This window comes from Bradysia coprophila, unplaced genomic scaffold (genome assembly GCF_014529535.1).
Source record: "Bradysia coprophila strain Holo2 unplaced genomic scaffold, BU_Bcop_v1 contig_24, whole genome shotgun sequence".
Lineage (NCBI taxonomy): Eukaryota > Metazoa > Arthropoda > Insecta > Diptera > Sciaridae > Bradysia > Bradysia coprophila.
This window is the reverse complement of record NW_023503501.1, coordinates 2277304-2298397: the sequence shown is the minus strand read 5'-3', so window position 1 is coordinate 2298397 and position 21094 is coordinate 2277304. Positions and strand designations below refer to the sequence as shown.

The window sequence follows — 21094 nt, the reverse complement described above, 5'->3', positions numbered from 1 at the left end:
AGATTTTCCCCTAAATTATTCGATTTTGATTCACTTTTTCACTAAAGATGCTCAACACGAAGTGTCGGAAAACGAACCGTTTTTAACAAGTCGAACCGCGATACTTTACCTCAAAAACTAAATTGATGATCAACAGTCGAACTTCAAAAAAGTGAATTGAAGATCAATTGAAAATTTTGATGTTCAACTTTGACTTGATCATCAATGTCTTGATAATAAATGTGCGTATAAAAAAAAATCCTAATTTGCTAAATCAATGTGGTTATTCGATGTTTCCATCTAATTGGTACCAATTTGATGATAATAACGGTAGCAAGAATTAAAATATTTGTAAAAGGAAAAATTGCAATGGTCGTCGATCAAAAAAAATTGGTCGAATATAATTTCCCATTCTCATTCATAGTGCATTTTGTCTTTACGTTAAAGTTAGAGATCTCCGAAGTTGGAAAAATAGTGTTTTTTATCCGAATTTGTTGGCCGTTATATATGATCGTTCCGGGTGAGATTGGGCTGAGCTAGTTGCTTAGTTTTATTAGATTCATTGATTTTCAATCTGTGTGAACTTTAGACAGGTCTGGGCTGGTACTGATGACGCTTAATGTGAACCTAACATGCTAGTTGTAACATACATTGTCTAAGCTTTCCGTTGATACCTCATTTGTAGTGCTGGTGATTGCTGACATAACAGAACTTTATGTCAGTACAACCGCTACTCGTAAAACTCGCCAGCAATCACCAGCACTGCAAATGAGGTATCAATGAAAAGCTTAGACAATGTCCCAGACGAAATGGGTCCGATTATGATAGGTGGATTTTCAAAAGAATCCCTCTACTCTATTTGACAGCTGACAGCAGTTTTGCTTGCAGTGCGTTTATGGAACACGAGAAACTGTTAAACCACACAGAAAATAACAAGAATAGACCGGCTGAAGCCTGGTGAGGTCTTTTTTCTTTTCTTTTTTCAATTTCAAAATGAGCGATCGGTTACCAGATAACAAATAATAATGATTTGCCTGGTGTTGATTTGATCATAGTAGCATTGCAATTTAACATAGTGGTAGTCAACTACCAAATACTCGATTTATAAATAGACCAGCAGGCCGAATAATTTCATCAGTCGGTGCGCATCTCTCGAACAGTTAACATCTTCGCTGATAATTATTTTGGTAGTCCAACTACCAAAAAATACCAAATTTTCAAATCGCAATGTCTGCTATGAGCGATCGGTTACCAGATAACAAATAATAATGATTTGCCTGGTGTTGATTTGATCATAGTAGCATTGCAATTTACCATAGTGGTAGTCAACTACCAAATACTCGATTTATAAATAGACCAGCAGGCCGAATAATTTCATCAGTCTGTGCGAAGCTCTCGAATAGTAAACATCTCGCTGGTAATTTATTCGGTTGTCAACTATCATCGTGGTAGTCAACTACCAAATTTTCGAATTGCAATACCAACTATGAGCGATCGGTTATCAGATAACAAATAATTAGTATTTGCCTGGTGTTGATTTGCTCATAGTAGCATTGCAATTTATCATAGTGGTAGCCAACTACCAAATTCTCGAGTTATAAATAGAGAAGCTGGCAGAATAATTGCATCAGTCGGTGCGAAGCTCTCGAATAGTAAACATCTCGCTGGTAATTAATTCGGTTGTCAACTATAATCGTGGTAGTCAACTACCAACTACCAAATTTTCAAATTGCAATGCCAACTATGAGCGATCGGTTATCAGATAACAAATAATTATTATTTGCCTGGTGTTGATTTGCTCATAGTAGCATTACAATTTTGAATCATTGCTGTTATCGTCTCATTTTTGATTTGTGACACAGACACATGGACAGACAGACAGACGGACGGACAGATTAAGTGTCCACAATAGGGTTTTTTTCTAAAAGAAAAAAGACCTAAAAAGTGTTATGTTGAGCCACATTTATCATAAAAAAATTCTGCGAACGCGGAATTGTTCTATTTTGTATAAAGAATGTAATTAAATTATAAAAATATTGTGTGTTTCTCAACTAATTCTGGGGAGTTTGTTCAGATGCTCGTCTTATTGAAAATGACATATGTTTGCAAACATTCAAAAATATTCCTCGTGTTTTTCTTAAATTATTGATATCTTATGGTAGATTTATATTTAGAACTTGTCGCTGACACGTTGTTTTTTGTGAATTCCCTACCTGAAGCTAAGAAGTTAAGTGCAGTTTTCAAAGCGCAAACATTCGAATCGATAATCTTGTGTGTGAATTTTTCGAAAGGTAAATATTGCACTCGATTATATTTTGCAAATTAGGTGTTTTCTTGAATAAAATGAATAGATTTTCGGTAACACTTCATTTTCTATAGCAATTTGGTAAGCTCACAATGGATATGCTGAATTTTCTCGTCAAAAAATCAACATTTTCAGTTGACAAAACCTGAATCCAGAATCCACAAACCTCCCGATGAAAAGACCGCGACGATCACACTGAGCCAATTTGTCCGGCGTTTTTCATGTATAATTGTTAAAAGCTTTCACACACAAGTACTACATACCATTCTTTCAGTTATTTGTGATTGTAGTAGTGTTGAGAATGAGCCTGCACGAAAATTATAGCCTTAGGCTGAAAACAAACGAGACATTGAAAACGTGTTTTGGTCCTAGTTTTCATTGACAAATGCAGCAATCGCAATTTTCGATAGAGAAATTTCTAACTTTATTTGACAGTTGCGACAATTGCGTCATGAAAACAAGGACCAAAACACGTTTTGAATGCCTCGTTTGTTTTCAGCATTATGTCTTTACATTGTCGATCGCTAGTATGATAGAATTTAGTACTGGCTTGTCTTACAAATTGTGCTATGGTATGAATTCAGGTGAAACTCGCTTTGCAACTTCTACAAGCCGGTAAAGCACTACATAGTAAATACCAAGACAAAACAACGGTATCCTATTTCACGTGTGGAAATTCACGCCATCCGCGGTATCCTGGATACCGGGAAGTTTTCAGAAAAAATTCTTTAGAAATCGAGAAAAACCGGGAGAAATATGTGGCGAAAAATTAAATTTACGATATAAGATAGCGGGAAATTTGACTCGGATACCGGGAAGAAAACAAAATTTCCACACGTAATAGGACGTAAGGGTTACTCATACTTTTCATTGGCTTGACTTAAGTTAATGTTTAGCTATGCTAATAGTCCAATTTCGATTTTTTTATGGATGGACTAATAGTCTCAGGGGCTCAGGGTTCTACGATGTACAGACCCTTTATCAGCTAAATGTTTATCTTCACACTTATAAGATTTTGATAGCTAGTCCTATGTTGGGAGAATAGTTTGGCGCATTTTTAGAGAAAATTTAAGAAAACTGTGAAAATATAATCTCAAAAATTACATATTCCGACCCGCAATGACTTTAATTAATCAGTGCAGTCCATCATTCAGTTTTTAGCACGAGACGTTATGAGTACGAACACTACGGAATTGGCAATATCGCCAGAATTATGGAAACAAGGCAAAAGTAAGTTCAATAACATTCCATAAACAAAATAATTGTAAATTTTGTGTTAGGTCCGCTACTCGATTCATGGCTGTTGTACAGAAATCCGTTATACGTTTCACTGATTTTAGTTGCATACCTCGCGTTTGTACTATATCTGGGACCGAAATTCATGGAGAAGCGGGAGCCGTACAATCTAAAAATTATCCTCATTTTGTGCAATGTAGTGAAAGTGCTCTACAATTTGTATGTCCTGGTATGGTCATCTCTTCAACCAAATGCTTTGAAATATTTTTTAAATTTCGGTTGTGTAGAAACAGATGAACAACAAGAGCATGACTTTCAAACAACAATGTGTGTGATAATTTGGCATATGACAGTTATTAAAATAATGGACCTGCTGGATACGGTTTTCTTTGTCTTACGCAAAACCAAAAACCGCATCACTTTCCTCCACTTACAGCATCATATTTTAAGTCTGACGATATTGTGGATACTTGGAAAATATTTCATCGGGCAAGAATTGGCAATAGCATTCGTTTGTAACACGATTGTCCATTCGATTATGTACTTTTATTATTTGATTGCTGCGCTGGGTCCTGCATACAAAAAATATCTTTGGTGGAAGAAATACGTGACAATTATTCAAATTGGTCAGTTTCTGATTATGATTGCCTATATGTTAGCATCGTTATGGTTAAGTTGTGGATACAATCCTGTAATTGTTTCGGTTCTTATTCTTAATGCTTCCCTGAATTTTGTTTTGTTCGTGAAATTTTACTTTGCTGCGTACCATTCAAAAAAGGATAGAAATTGCGGTCGAGGTACTTATACGAAAGATAATCAAAACGCTTAGTGAAAATTGTAAAAAGAAAAAATAAAAAAGATGAAAGCGGTACCAACGGTTTTTCTGTCTGATACAAAAAATGTTTGTAAAAATAAGAGTAAGGTGTTACAAATAAGAAAATACACAAAAAATATTGAAATATTATAAGCAAATCATATTTGGTGGTTGTTGCAGGCTGCAAAAAAGATGTGAATAAATTTGTGTACAGAAAATCATTTGTCTACTTTACTTTGGCTTCCCGATTGAAATTGTGATAGTTGTTACGCCTCACTTCCACGTCCACCTACAGGGCCCGATTACCGATTCCAGCGCCATGGGAAAAATAATCACGAGCGGAGCGAGCGAGAAAATGATACATTTTGTTCTTTGAAAACGCTCTTTTTCTTACTACAAACTTCTTAATTGCTTCAGCTCAGCGCACTTAATTGCTCCAGTAGCACCCTGTGCCCATGGGATAACTCGGCTCTGCCCACCTATACTCAGACACTATAGACTATAGTTATAGTTTGCTCAGGTGCTCTTTATGATTACATGAGTGGCTTGTATGTTACGTATAGTTTGTTTAGATATAACAGGTGTTATGACTAGACTTCTGTTTAGTTAACCTACCTCTCTTGTTAGATTTTCACTTCACAATTAATAAATCCAATTTAAGTATACGAAATTCTCTCGTCACTGACACGTTGCTTTTTAGTTAATGCTTAACTGAGCCAAAATCCTGAATTGATTAATTACTTGTGGACGGAGACTTCGGAAGCACAAAACTTGCGGTCAATGTTTTGTACATTTAGAGTTCATTTTGCACAAGGTAAAAACTGATTTTAATATTTTTCAAATATGATTTTTTCATACACACTTTCTCGAGGGGCGGATTAAGAGCAATCTACACATGGCTAAATTGTTGTCTAAATTTCGGGGTAAAATTATTATTATTTTGATGATAATTTTGGACTTGCATTCTTTTTGGAAATAGTATGACCATCGTTTGGTGTCAAAATGTGTTAGCTTTCAGTAAAAATTTAAATGTTTGTGGTGATGTAACCTCAGTTCGAAAAAAATCAATATTTCACGAAAATTGACACATATTTTGAGTTTTCTCTGAGTTAGGTTACATCACCGCAAACATGAAAACTAACACACTTTAACATCAATCTTCGAACTTGAACTAAGGAGTTTTATTCCTTGTCAATTTAAAAAAATGTTTTTGGAAATCCGTTGAGGATTTCTCGATTTATCGTGTTTATGAAGCGTCGGAATAACATTTCTTTGGGAACTTAATCTCAGGAATTTAATTCCCCGTCGATATTTATAACAAGGAATAAGAACAACATTTGGGTGTACTCAAGGTTTTTGGTCAAACACTCATGTATTTTCAATCATAGTGAATATTTTGTCACCAACATTTTAGAGTTTTTATAATCCGTAAGACCCATGACATTCAGATTAGTGAATAATATACACCTCTATTCAAATGTCCATTTTGAGCCTTCGGCTTAGGATCACAATCTCCCACTCGTCAAAATGAACATTTGGACAGAGGTGCATAATCATGGCAGAGTAAAGTAAACCAGGCAGTAGCGCTTGATTTGACTAGGGACCTAAATTATCTAGGAGCCTTTGTGTTTTCCGAATAAAATTTTTCAATTTATGTCAATGTTCATTTGAGTTCATTTTCATAGTGTATTGACCTAAATTTGACGTTTCAAAAATGAACGACTCCTTCCTGGTTTATATTTCTCTGCCGTGGCATAATATATATTTCTGGTTTCATTTATCAGTTCGACTCTAATGACTTATAACCAATAGGTACATTCAGTTTTTAGTACGTGACCATTGTAAGGAATATACATCTTCACCATGTTTATTACTTTTGAAATATCGCCAGAATTAAAAAGTAAGTTCAGTAAACGCTTTCATAACCAAAATAATTGCAAATTTTGTCGTAGGACTGCTCGATTCATGGTTCTTGTACAGAAGACCGTCAGCGGTTGCACTGATTTTAGTTGCATATACTGCATTCGTACTGTATCTGGGACCAAAATTCATGAAAAATAGGGAGCCATACAATTTAAAAAAGGTCATCATTTTGTACAATGCACTGCAAGTGTTCGTCAATTTTTGGGTTCTGTCATGGTCAGCTCTTGACGCAACCTGCTGGAAACATTTTTTCTATTTTGGTTGTATAGAAACGAGTCCACAAAAAGAGCAAGATCTGCAAATGTTAATGTGTGTGACATTTTGGTATATGCTGGTGAACAAAATATTGAATCTGTTAGACACGGTTTTCTTCGTGCTAGGCAAGAAACAGAACCGTATCACCTTCCTTCACGTACAGCATCATGTTTTAAGCGTGGCGATAGTATGGATAATTGGAAAGTATTTCATCGGAATAGAGCTGGGAGTGGCATTCGGCTGTAACACGGTTGTCCATACGATTATGTACTTTTATTATTTGATTGCTGCGCTGGGTCCTGCATACAAAAAATATCTTTGGTGGAAGAAATATTTGACAATGCTTCAAATTTGTCAGTTTATATTTGTTATTGTCTATTTACTTGCAGCGATATGCTTCAGTTGTGGATACAATCGTACAACTGCTTGCATTGCAATACTCCACGCTGTCCTGAATTTGGCTTTGTTCCTAAAATTTTATTTCGATACATACGATTCAAAAAAGCTAATAAGTGACAAAATTGCGGTGTGCTCAAGTTTGCAGTTTAGCAGCAATTACACGGAAAATCAGACGGATACCAATGAAAATAATAAGAAGAAAATGTAGAAACTCGAACCGAATTTCTGTTCGTGTCTAATTCAATTAATTTTAGTAAAATACGCAGTAATTGTTAAAAAAAAGAGTTAAAATTTAGAAATTGAGTTAAGAGTGATATCGCCAAGACTTCAGGCGATTGGGGAACAAGCGGGATCCGATTTTAATGAGTGATAGCCCGTTGTATTCGTCTTTCAATTCTAGGAATCACGTATCTTTCACTTTTTCGAAAAAAAAATTCTGTGAAAAGCATTCAAAAGTAAAGACATGTTAGAGGATTCCGAAAACAGTTTTTCAGCATTAACTGAAGAAAAAATAATTTTACACTGAATATCGCGCGCCAAAAGTTCCGATAACTTTTTTAGTTCTCTCTCAGCAGACCTTGTAAACAGGTCTAGGGATGTGAGCAATGTTTTACTAAATAGTGGCATTTCCTGTGGTTATTTACGTTATTCGCCAGAGAGAGAAATTTGATTTTAAATTAAAACGAAGGTGGAGCTTACTCTCCGTATTATTATGAACATCGAACGATCGACTTGTTCGGCTTTGTATCGCGTGTTTTCGGTTTCGTTTTTATTCTTATTCTCCTATACATTTAAGTTTAACCTTCAACGATGTGTACAAATGCGATAGAAATGCTTTGTATTTGTTTTTGTTGTATGTGTGGCAACTGTAAAATTTTGTGCATCACAGGATTGAAACCACTCAATCACAGTATATGTGTGAATTCGTATATCACGAGAATAATTTTTGCATGAGTATGTATGTTTCGTCGAGACGAAGTCGAGTACACTGTAATTTCGTGGTTTCAATCCAAGTGATGCAAATAACTATTAATGTTGTATTGTTGTACGAATGTCGGCCTTGGAAAGACCTACAGGTAGAGTATACGCACTGGTTGGTGCGAGTACAGTACATCCACGAGAGTTATGACTAAAAATATAGTGAATGTTCGGAGAGTCCTCCTTCCCTTCAGCTTCGATGTTCCAAGACCGACATTCGTACAACATTACAGCAATTTAAAATTATTTTTTCTTGAGTTATTGCCGAAAAACTGTTTTCGGAACCCTCTGACATGTCTTTACTTTTGAACGCTTTTCACAGAAAATAATTTTTTTTTGGAAAAAGTGAAAGATACGTGCTTCCTAGAATTGAAAGACGAATCCAACGAGGTATCACTCATTGAAATCGGAGCCCGCTTATTCCCAAAGTTATAAAAATCACCCAAAGATTTGGCGATATCACTCTCAAAAAATGGTTTTTCTTGTCGAAAATAAAACTGCTCAATGCTCACTAAGTCGCATGTGCTCTAAAATTGGAGTGAGATATTATTGCGTCCATCAGAAATACATGGCGCAATTATATCAGGTCCTTGACTGATAATTTTCTTATAATAATGTTGCTATTTTGTCATTGGTAAACTTCTTAATCAATTAATTGCACTAAATATAAATCTCTTAATTTATTTTCTGATTTCTTCATTTGGTTGAGAATGGACAATTTGTGAAGTCCCTGCAAACGACATCATACGTAACATCTAAAAAACATTTTAAATACAAAATATAGCGACTCGCATTAAACTCCATGTTAGTTTACCAGGATCCGGGAAGCTTCCAAGAGTGATCCAAATAATAGTTTAGCGACAGACAATTTAATTTAGAATGCTATTATATGAACATTCTCGACTATATTAGGTTGTTAATGGAGAACAGTTGTAGGAAACTGTGATGATCTCGGTGATGACAAAAATGAAATGTTTTCACTCTGCATTCGATCAAATTGTCCAATGTTCCAATAAGACTCAACCTGTTTACTATTGCAATAAGATACCGCGACTCGTATCAATTACGGCTTTCGCTTGCCTCTGGTCGCAAAGTTCTCACTCGTTCGAACTGTCTAATAATGCAATAAGATACTGCAACTCGTGTGAATTATGACACTGGCTTCGCTCGGGCGGTCAAATTTCACACTCGTCACACTCTCTATATATATATACGGGCAAAAACGCACTTTTCTCGATTATATTGACCACACTCAATCGTTGAAAAGCTGTCATGTCAGACGTTACCATGTAGTATACAATTTTTAGCTTTTCCAACGCACTTTAAGCATGAGTGATACTCTAAATACAGTACTGAAACTGAACAGTGCGTTGAACACGAAGTGCGTTGGTGTATTTCACTCTGTTGAATACTTCGACGAAAAAGCTTTATCGAATTCGTCTAAAATGGTCCAAAATACAGTATGCGAATGCCAATAAAATCAGGACAGCTGATGGTAAGTCATTAATCGAGTAGAGGTCTAAACACAAAATTTTTAATTATTTTGATTATGAAAGGATTTATGGAACTTAATTTTTCCTTGCTTCCATAATTCTGATGATATTCCATATTCCGGACTGGCTTGAAAAAGCCCTTCGGACATTGTATGAAGAAATTTTGTGAAATGTCTGTCAAAGCTCTTCATCCGTACAAAATCCAAAAAACCCTTCGGGCATCGCCAGGCCGGGCCTTTCGAATCATGTACAAGCGAATGTACAAAATATTGACTGCAATGTATGTGTTTCGAAAGCTAGACTTTCCACGCTTAACTATTAATGAATTCTGGATTGTATTTCACTAATACCCAACGTGTCATTGACGAGAGTATTTCAAAAACCGTAATAGAACGTATAACATTGAAGTCTGAAAAGTCTAATAAGATAACTATTTCTTGTAGGTTTACTAAACACAAGTCTTATTATGATACCTCTGTCATACCATACCAGTGAGGGGTAACTAGTACCATTGTTATATTTCTGTTGTGTTCCCTTATGGAAAAATGCTGGTTATACAATCACCGGTTCATTAAATTTAATATTTTAAGCTTTACTTTTAACCTGAGCAATCCTATAATGAGGATCAAAATGATTCGTATGACGTAACCCAAATACGATGAGTCTACATTTAGGCGAGATATCTATTTAGTACCTAGCTTTCCTCAGAGTATTGGCATATTTGGCGTAGTTTGAAAGTCATGTTAAGCTGATGTTCCAGTTACTAACTTGTTATTTTCCTTACCATACAAGAATTTCCGCGTATAAAAAAACCTAAATATAACAATACAGTCGTTACCCCTCACCGCCAATAATGTACGTGTTAAAGCACGTAAGTAAAGTTTGTATGACAAAGGTGTTATAATTACACTTGTATTTATTAAACATACAAGAAACAGTCATCTTATTCAATTTTTCAAACTTCAATGTTAGAGGCTCGATTTAAGTTTTCGAAATACTCTCGTCGCTGACACGTTGCTTATTAGTGAATTCGAATCTAGCGTGTAAAATCCAACGTGGAAAATCTAGCTTTCGAAACACAAACATTGCAGTCAATTCGAAAGGTAAATATTGTTCTCGGTATTTTACAAATTGGACATTTCTATAACCTAATCAAAATAAATACATCAAAATGTCGCTCAACCTTCTCTGCCGATTCAAAATAGACGGCTTAAAATGTAATAAGCTATCACAATTAATGCCATACATACTATGCATGGTGTATTATATACTTTTATTGCCTGCCCCATGCGAAAATTGACTATTACACGGCTATATACCCCCTGCGAAAATGATCCATTACACTAGGACACATTTTGGGTTCTCTTGACTTTGACAGTTCTTTCAGGTAATGAAAATTTTCGCTTTGTTTTCGTTTTGCACCTAGTAAACCGAAATATGAGAATGGTCGGTGATATCACATTACTCAGAATATAGAACTGTTACTGAAAAACTAAAATTTGTCATTGTTGGGTTTCTTTAGTGGAAATTGAAAAACAAAAATTTTACCACAAAACTATTTATTTATGATTTTTTTTCACTAGAGTGAATTTAATTTATTTCTTCAAATCATTTAATCATTCACAATACACGTAGTCCTCACGTATCATTTATGAAATTGTTTTTTTTATAAACAATATTGGAACGTCAGCCATTTTTGAAATCAACATTAAATCCAAAAAAAATTATTTCACAGAACACATACACCAACAAAAACCATTCGCGATGTTTTTGAAGCGTTTCAAGGAAGTAAAATCATTTGACCATTTCAATAGTTTAACTAAGATAAATATCCAAACTGAAATTATAATCAATACGAAAGCACAATTTTATCTTTTGCTACGTTTTGAACGACACTAAAAATTTAAACTCAATTCTACAACGACGCGACGTAAAAAAGACTAACATCAACTGACTGACAGTATTGAATTTTTCCAGTGATGATATGGTTGATTTCACATAAAATATCCCTTTAGCCGAAGTGTGAGCCAATGCTATATTTTTGATGTGGTGGATGTGGTGTTTTTTTGGTGTTGATGAACTTTTAGTAATTTTTTTTTTCTAAACATTCATAGTTACATGATTATTGAGTGATTGAATGAACACTGAAAAATTTGACTATTGAAATCAGAAATAAAATAATAAAGAAAATTTGATCAAGTCCTTATATGAAGGAAAGGTTTTTCTTTGAGTTCGACCGAAGGTAGATCATACGAAATTCTCGGAACAGCCGTGTAATAGTCAATTTTCGCATGACCAGGCAATAAACCAGAATACTTTGGATGCTGCGACGTAATTCATTGCTATCGGACCTAATTTTGTTGAACTCGCAAACTCACTCGTGTTTTTGAGCAACAAGCTTCGGTAACTGTTTTCTTGACAAGAGTAGTTGCATACCTCGCCTTCGGCACGGATATGCAAACTCTACACTTGTCTCGAAAACAGTTACCGAAGCTTGTTGCTCAAAAACTTACTAGTGAGTTTGCTCGAATCACAAAATTGTGTCCTCGTGTAATGAATTACTTTCGCAGCATCCAACGAAATCTAGTATTGACTACAATGACTTACATTGACCAACACAAACGAATTCAGTTTTAGTACGAGACCGTTGGAAGAGTTACAATATGGTCACGTTTACCAATTTTTCAATATCGCCAGAATTATGGAAACAAGGAAAAAGTAAGTTTCATAAACCCTTTCATAACCAAAATAATTGTCTTCCTTGCAGGACCTCTACTCGATTCATGGTTCTTGTACAGAAGACCTTCAGCAGTTGCACTGATTTTAGTTGCATATACTGCATTCGTACTGTATCTGGGACCAAAATTCATGAAGAATAGAGAGCCATACAATTTAAAAAAGGTCATCATTTTGTACAATGCACTGCAAGTGTTCTACAATTGTTGGGTTCTGTCATGGTCAGGTCTTGACCTAACCTGCTGGAAATTTCTTTTATATTTCGGTTGTGTAGAAACAACTCCACAAAAGGAGCTTCACTTAAAAATGTTACTGTGTGTGACATTTTGGTATATGACAATCAATAAAATAATGGACCTGTTGGACACGGTGTTCTTCGTTCTATGCAAAAAACAAAATCACATCAGTTTTCTTCATGTACAGCATCATGTTTTTAGTGTTGTCATATTATGGATAATTGGAAAATATTTCATGGGAATAGAACTGGGAGTGGTATTCGGCTGTAACACGGTTGTCCATGCGACTATGTACTTTTATTATTTGATTGCTGCGCTGGGTCCTGCCTACAAAAAATATCTTTGGTGGAAGAAATATTTGACAATGCTTCAAATTTGTCAGTTTATTATTATTATTGTCTATTTACTTGCATCGTTATGGTTGAGTTGTGGATACAATCCTGCAATTGTTTGGCTTGTGATACTCGATGCTTCACTGAATTTGGCTCTGTTTCTGAAATTTTATTTGGATGCATACGATTCAAAAAAGCTAATAAGTGACAAAATTGCGGTGTGCTCAAGTTTGCAGTTTAGCAGCAATTACACGGAAAATCAGACGAATACCAATGAAAATAATAAGAAGAAAATGTAGAAACTCGAACCGAAGGTGTATTTTCTGTTTGTGTCTAATCAACGCACGGTAAAAAAAAACATTTTTTACAACAAAAAAGTACTAGATGTAACAGCTGTCGATTATGATCACTAATTGAAGAAATTTTTGTAAAATACGTAGAAATTGACCAAAAAGCGTTAAAATGAAAAAATCAGTTTTATATTCAGCTATTGGGTTTTGTCCGTTGAATAAAAAAAAAAAAAAAAGAAAGATGACTTTGAAATAAACTAAAATCTACCTTAGAAATTCAATGGACAAATTTTGAATCCCCACACTCCATTTAGATTCGTATCAAATAATTTTATGTAATTCCGGGACGGAATTGAACTGTTCCTTGCCTGTTTTTAATAACGTTTGTTAACCAAGAGAATTGGTACGTTTCTTGATCGTGGCAATGAGAAATTACTGGTTGAAAGTTACTCAATTTATCGATCCAAATGCGACTAAAAAGCGGTTATGTCTTCTGTCGAACGTTTCGTAATTTTATTATTACATCATCAGCGATGAATGGCTAAAAAGATTTTTAACAAAATATGCTTCAGAACACTAGTCTTCTTTGATGAAATGAATGAATGAATGAATTTTATTTTCACCGCCAAAGACTGGCTGAATATTAAGATTACAATTAGAATACAAAATACAAAATCAATTTCACATTATCACACATATATCACAGTTCATCATAATTCATGTCAAGTTCCTTCATAATTGCAGCTTTAAAAACCGTCCTGCTAATAGATTCGTTCACTGTTGCTTTGTGTCCATTTATCAGTTTGATTAGTGTGACGATAGGTTGATTCGACAAATACACGCTTGAGTATCTTGGTTCAACTAACAGCTGTAGCGTAGAATCTCGAAGATTATAGACACTCTCGTTGCGTATGAATTTCGGTGAGATTATATCGTCAATAATGTTGCCCTTGAATATGTCGAAAGCGAACGTGGCATCCGCTACTGTCCGTCGCTTTTCCTAACTTTGCAGTCCAAGTTGTTTACATCGATCTGCGTACGGTGCTAGTCTGTATGTCGTCGCATTGCTTCGGCTTTCCAATAAATGAATCACGAATTGTTTCTGAATGGATTCGATGTCATCAATGTAAATTTGTGCAGTTGGATTCCATATAGTCGATGCAAATTCAAGCCGTGATCGTACATATGCTACGTAAAGTATCCGTTGCGTTTCTTTTGTGAAATTTCCGTTTGAGAAGTGTTTGATGCACCCAACCATCTGCCGAGCTTTCATCGTCATTGGTTCTATGTGATGACCAGGATGGTACCATCTGTTGAAACGAACGCCAAGATCATTTATTTCTTCAACTCTTTCGACGACGTGATTACCCATTGTGTAGTCAGCTTGGATAAACGATGAATCGCTACGATATGCGCTGAAAATGTAGCATTTGTCGTTGTTGAAATGAAGACGATTTCTCTCATTCCATCTGATCACATTGTCGATATCTCGTTGCAATCTTAGCGTATCTTCAAAGTCTTGTATTATTGACGCCAATTTCATGTCATCAGCGAACAACGATGTATGCGCGAAACGTACTACGTCGACCAAGTCATCGATGAAAACGGTGAACATCAACGGTCCCAATGAACTCCCAGGTGGTACTCCAGATGGTGACTCATACAATCTGGACTTTGACTTTCCAATTTGAACAAAGTTTGTACGGCCGATCAAGTATTGCCACAACCATCTTGCAGTCTTTTTACCAATTCTGAATCTGGCAAATTTTATAATCAACAGCATGATGACCACTTTGTCGAAAGCAGCCTGGTAATCGCCATAGAATGTGTCCAATTGACAATTACGTTCGAATGCCTGGTGTGCGAGCGTAGTTTGGACCAACAGGTTCGTGACAACTGAACCCATGTTGTGCGCTTTTTAATAGACCGTGTGCTATTTTGACAAAAAAGTTTCGAATCTCAATAAAAAACAGATTTACCATGATAATCATAAGAAAAAATAATTATATTTATTTTTAAAAAAATATTTAAAATATACATTGCCATCCCGTTGCCATCCGCATGGTCATTTTTTTCGTAGCAGAAACTCTAAAAAATATAAATATGGGATATTATTCCACAGCTGATAGGGATATTTTATTTGTTATTGTTTCTATGTCAACAGATTTGATGAACGGTAAAGTGCTAGCGGGCGTTAGAATTCACATCGAACGTGTAATTGGCAGAGTTTTTAACAAAAATTATAGACTATAATGCACAACAAAAAAGCACTTCTGTTTGTATTAAACAAAAAAGACGCAAATTGATGCAACTTTATTTCAAAATTGGAAACACATTGCTTTCTAAATACCTTTAGCATCTTCTATCACTGTTGCTGATTTATTTCAATTTTCGAACGAAACTCTCCACTCAGTAGTTTTCTACTTTTTTTTCAAATTATGGACCACCTTTTACCCGTTAACACATAAACATTTAATAAAAAATTTTGCTTTTAAGAACTCCATTGTCGACATAGCTCTTGATCGTTTTTGTTTTTGACTGACATTTTATCAACAACGATTAAAATGTCCCATTCGAAGCCATTTTGGTTTTTCGTTTTAACTCTGGTAATTCAGAATGTGGTACTTCTGTTTAAGCGCTTAAATTTTCAAATTTTTTTTAAATCTGTAATACTCAAATTAAAAATACTAACTAATATTTTTTCAGCTATTTATACATATTCGGAATGTTTTTTCGATGTGTTCATTTGGTAAAAAATAAATTAAGTCATATGAACACGGTCTATTGAGGCTGGATCATCTTGCTGATTTCACGTTTGACTGCGATGTCGTGAATTTTCATAAGCAATGTTTGTATTGCGATAACTCTGTAGCTTTTAACATCAGTTTTGGACCCTTTCTTTTTGTATACAGCAACAATTCGAGATACTTTTGCCGCTGCCGGTATTTTGCCACTGTCTGTCGAACGATTTTTGATCTACCTTAGAAATTCATTGGACTGAATCCCCACACTCCATTTAGATTCGTATCAAATAATTTTATGTAATTCCGGGACGGAATTGAACTGTTCCTTGCCTGTTTTTAATAACGTTTGTTAACCAAAAGAATTGGTACGTTTCTTGATCGTGGCAATGAGAAATTACTGGTTGAAAGTTACTCAATTTATCATCCAAATGCGACTAAAAAGCGGTTATGTCTTCTGTCGAACGTTTCGTAATTTTATTATTACATCATCAGCGATGAATGGCTAAAAAGATTTTTAACAAAATATGCTTCAGAACACTTGTCTTCTTTGATGAAACATTTGAGAACGAAAATCGAATCAAACGGATAAAACTTACAAAATGAAAATCGGTGAACAGAAATGATTTTCAACGTTTACGGTTTCGCTGTACTTGACAAATATTGAAACGTTCGACGGAAGACATAACCGCTTTTTAGTCGCATTTGGATCGATAAATTCACGCCGTAAGTGTGCCTAAAATTTGAATTTTAAGTGAACGATTCGATGAAAAAGTGAACCGAAAAGTATATTTCAACGCTTCATTGTATGAAAAAGACGCTACGTTAGAAAGACCTCCGCACTTTCCATTTTGAATTTCGACCGCACATACGGCGTGAATTGAGTAACTTTCAACCAGTAGTTTTTAATATCGTAATGACGAAGATTATTGCATGTAGTTTTAGAGTGTGAAACCATCATAGTTGCGTAAATAACTACTAGGCCACACCTTATGGGTGGGTCAGGTCCCTTGACTGACTGAGATTTTTTCAATAGATTTTTGTAATTGTTTCAAAAATATCGTAGATTGATCTTGATCAAAGTCTTGTTTTGTTATAATGCTTAGTTTCCTCTTACCAAAAAAGTACTCCGTGTGAGAGACAAAATTGATTTTTTTCAATTTTTCATTTGTTTATTTGACAGCTTGCTCTCTCACGGAGTACTTTTTGTTGAGTGACACTTAAATTGTTTGCTCCTTTAAACTACGTAAAAAGTGATATCGCACACGCAAGTTCACTGCTGCAAATGATTTTTAGTCATGTCATCGACCTAATGACTCCTTTTACAAAGTTTTGGTATCGAAAAATCGTGTGCGAGTTCACCTTTTACGTAGTTGAAAAATGCGTTCTTTTAGCACCGTGTGCCCACGCCAGATATACTTCTTTGCTATTTTTTCAGATTTGTCTTTGATATGTCTTCACTGACTGTCGTGATATATTTGGGATATATTTTTCTCATAGAAGATGGATTAGATAGGATTGTGATTGATTATTTGAATTAAAATAATTTACAAACAGCTGTTGGAAAATGCACTTGCACTTGATATAATTCTAACTAGTGATACAGACAAGCAGCTAAATCGATCTGAGACAAGGTCTTAGTGGCTTTAGTTAAGAGAAAAATGTTATTAGTCACTTTTCAATGAACAGCCGAAAGGCAAAGTCGTGTTTTGTCGGAGGTTCCGGATTTAAGTTCTATCCGAAATATGTTGCAGCCAGTCCACAACTTCCAACAACGGGCCGGGCTATCAATAACATTTCCTTTCATTGAAACAACAACAATATAATTTTCATGCTACCAGGCTAACCCCTTGATATTAAATAGTTATTTACTTGTCTGTGGTGGATGGTATGTTTTAGGCCAATTCGCGAGTTGTAGCCCGAAAGAAGTGACATCTACCATCCACCACAGATACGTATAGAACATTTTGTTGGTTTTTCAGTGTGTGATCAGGGAGGCATTCACATTAATTAAATTGTAATCGAAAATGTTGAAGTTCATTCGGTTCAAATCAGTCTTTTAATAAAGAATTTTCCTAAAACGGCTCCATTATTACATTCCCCAATATTAGTAAATTAGAAAACTAACAGGTTATGAGGCCCAGGTGCATCTACAGAATAATTTAAGGAAATCTGAAGAAATAATAAAGACGCAGAATGGCCGATACGAAAATTCCAATTTCGATTGTAAAACTGAACAACCATAAAACGATTCGATCTGGAAATACAAGATGGAATTGCTACTGATAAAAGAGGGCGTATGGGAATCAGTCAAGGAAGAAGAATCTAGCGAAGAAGAAGGCGACGACGATAATTCAACAACGACGGTTGCATTATCAGCAGCCTATTTGAGAAAACTGGACAACAAAGCTAGAGCGCTCATTGGACTGATGGTCGAAGATGATCAGTTGGGATTTATTCGAAACGAAACCACGGCATTGGGTTCTTGGCAGGCATTGAAGGCCCATCATGAAAAGCATACACTCAGTAACAAGGTCCATTTGATTCGCCAAATTTGCAAATTGACGCTTGAAGAATATGGTGATGTACAAAAGCATATTGTAAAGGTGTTAAACCACTGATTAGAATAAGAGAGCAATTCTCTCATATGATTGTTATATGTATCACTGTAACTCATTATACTGATTCATTCATTAAAGATACACCAAAGTAAAAGAACCACAAATAAAGAGTAATTAATTACCATATGGCGATTCTGCCAGTTAAAAAAAAAATCATATAGTGCATATAGTGTGCATAACTGCATAGTGACGCTGCATGGTCAGCATAAACAGTTACAAATATTTTAAAATAATGCGTTGAATCTTAAATCGTTATTAATTCTTATGTTATTGCATCAATAACTAACTATTTTAAATAAAATAATGAATTATAAGTGAATATGGGTAAAACTAATTCTAAACAGCCAGCCGCGACAGCACAAGGAACCAATGCAAACGCAAACGCGAACAACATAGAAATTATTGATGTATTAGCAGATCATAAGGAAACCACGACGATCATTTTAGTGTGTATTTTAATAATTCTGTTAATACATGGCGCGGTAAAAATCTACTGTTGGCATAAAAGTACCATTAAGCGTGCCGAACGCCTCAAATCGCGAATTAACTTGAGTGCTGTTTAACTTAATAAAAATAACATTACAAAACGAACTATTCAGTACACATAAACGGAAAACTTTTTCATCAAAAGTGATTCGGGAAAATAAGAGAAATGACTCGTAGAGACCTTATTAAGACCTATTGTGATGCGTGTAATTCATTCGAAAAATTACTAAATGAAAATAAAAATTCGTGCAAGTACATGCTAACACGTTGCCCATTGTGTTACCTTAAACATATTATTATTACGTCTAAAACATTTAACTTGGTAGCGAACGTACAATGTCATGACTGTTATGGACATATGCAAATCAATGCTGAACATTTCGTATAAAATTATCGATAATCGCGACACATCAACACGATCAAAGAATCAACCTGACGTCAAACATTCCAACCTAAACTCTCTATAAATGAAGCCAAGCCAAGCTGTACGAAATTCCAGGAAGCTCATCACCAAACCGAAGCCAAGCCGTTCCATTATCAAATTTCAAGCGACGCTCATCCCAATAAGCCAAGCCAAGCCATTGCAGAAAATAAAGGTATCATATTAATAGACAAAACAAAAATTAAATTGAAGATAAGTGAATATAGCAAGTGTTAAATTTCAAAAAAAAAAAACAATAATGCAAAGACAGTAAGTCATATGAACATTTAATTTGATATCTCAATTTGCTTGTTTTTGAAAACGTTTGCCAAATATTAATGTGAAATGAAACTACACGTCTTTCTCACGATATTGTTTAGATAAAACTATGAAACTTGATAAGCGTTATGATACTTATTCACGTATTAACGGCGATAATTGCATTTACACAATTTCTTTTGTTAAGTTGATATGCCTTTGGAAGATGAACGTAATGCGTATTTACTAGTTAGTAAACGAATTTTGAAATCAGAAATAAGCACAAACCCTACTACATTGCAGGGATACAGACAAGGTATAATATCAGCTCATAATCGATTTGTCCAATATGTTAGTGGTAAATTCAACAATGCAAGCAATAGTAATAAAGAGATTTATAGTTCCAACTTAACTTATGTGAGAACAAAAACCAGTAATTGTTTTCTAAAATTGAATCTTACTTATCCATTTACAAGTGATCTTTTAGAACTTATTGACGATAAACTATTAGTCGGTCCAGATTCAAATAATTCAAATAATACGAATACAGAAAATACTAGTTCAGATGACACTGATACTGAACAAGAATTAGAAGATAGTGACGACAATAATCAAAATAACGACGACAATAATCAAGGCGACAATAATCAAGATAACGACGATAATAATCAAGGCGACAATTCAGACGAAATGGCTCTTACCGTAGTTGAATTTCTGAATTTTGCTACTAAAGTTGTTCCAGAATTCGATGGAACCTACGCAAATCTCCAAGGTTTTATTGATGCTCTTAATTTAGCAAATGCTAGTGTAGCAACACACACTCCTTCTTATATAGAACTTATTAAAACAAAACTAAAAGGTGATGCAAGGACTTGCATTAGCAATGAAGCTACAGTACAAGCCATTATTCAAGCCCTTCGAGGTAATATTAAACCCGAATCGTCTTCCCTAATTGAGTCCAAAATGATGAATATCAATCAAGCCAAGAAAAAAGCTACTGATTATGTGAGAGAGATTGAATCTCTTACCGCAGATCTTAAACGTGCTCACATTACTGAAGGCATTCCAATTGCCGCTGCTGACAGTCTTGCAACTAAAGCTGCAATTAAAGCTATTCGTCAAAACGCGTCTAGCGATAAAGTCAAATGGTTAATGGAAGCTGGTAACTTCCAGAATTTAAATGAAGTTGTTGACAAATTCGTTAGCCTAAGTACGGCTGAAACAGCTACCAATTCTAACCTTGCTACGATCAATTATATTAATAAACGGCATAATGGTGGTAATTACCGGGGTAAACGTCAAAACAATAGAGGTTATCGTAGGAATAATTATCAAACAAATTCCTATAATTCAAATTATCGTTCCAACAACCATCGCGGTTCAAATAACAGAGGCTATTATCGTAACAATGATAACCGCCGAGGTAACCAGTCTTACAATTCCAACCGTCGAACTAATAATGTTCGTTACATTGAAGCTGGAAGAGACGAAAATACGTCGGGAAACGTAACGACCCCTCAGCAACTTATGCTGAGGGATGCTTAACAAAACCTATCCCTCAACGAATTACGACTATGCGTCGTACTTTTGA

General features: G+C 35.0%; 2 long non-coding RNA genes across 3 annotated transcripts; both read left to right on the top strand.

Annotated features, from left to right (window-relative positions):
• The first annotated feature begins 2183 nt into the window (after positions 1 to 2183).
• LOC119077817 lies at positions 2184 to 4542 on the top strand. Its single transcript, XR_005087884.1, has 3 exons — positions 2184 to 2270; positions 3439 to 3514; positions 3565 to 4542. It is a non-coding gene; the product is annotated as an uncharacterized LOC119077817 (long non-coding RNA).
• Positions 4543 to 4998: 456 nt separating this feature from the next.
• On the top strand, positions 4999 to 13008 carry LOC119077816. 2 transcript variants are annotated; one of them, XR_005087882.1, is made up of 3 exons: positions 4999 to 5148; positions 6147 to 6234; positions 12150 to 13008. It is a non-coding gene; the product is annotated as an uncharacterized LOC119077816 (long non-coding RNA). The 2 variants fall into 2 exon arrangements; XR_005087883.1 differs by lacking the exon at positions 12150 to 13008 and adding an exon at positions 6287 to 7204.
• Positions 13009 to 21094: the final 8086 nt, after the last annotated feature.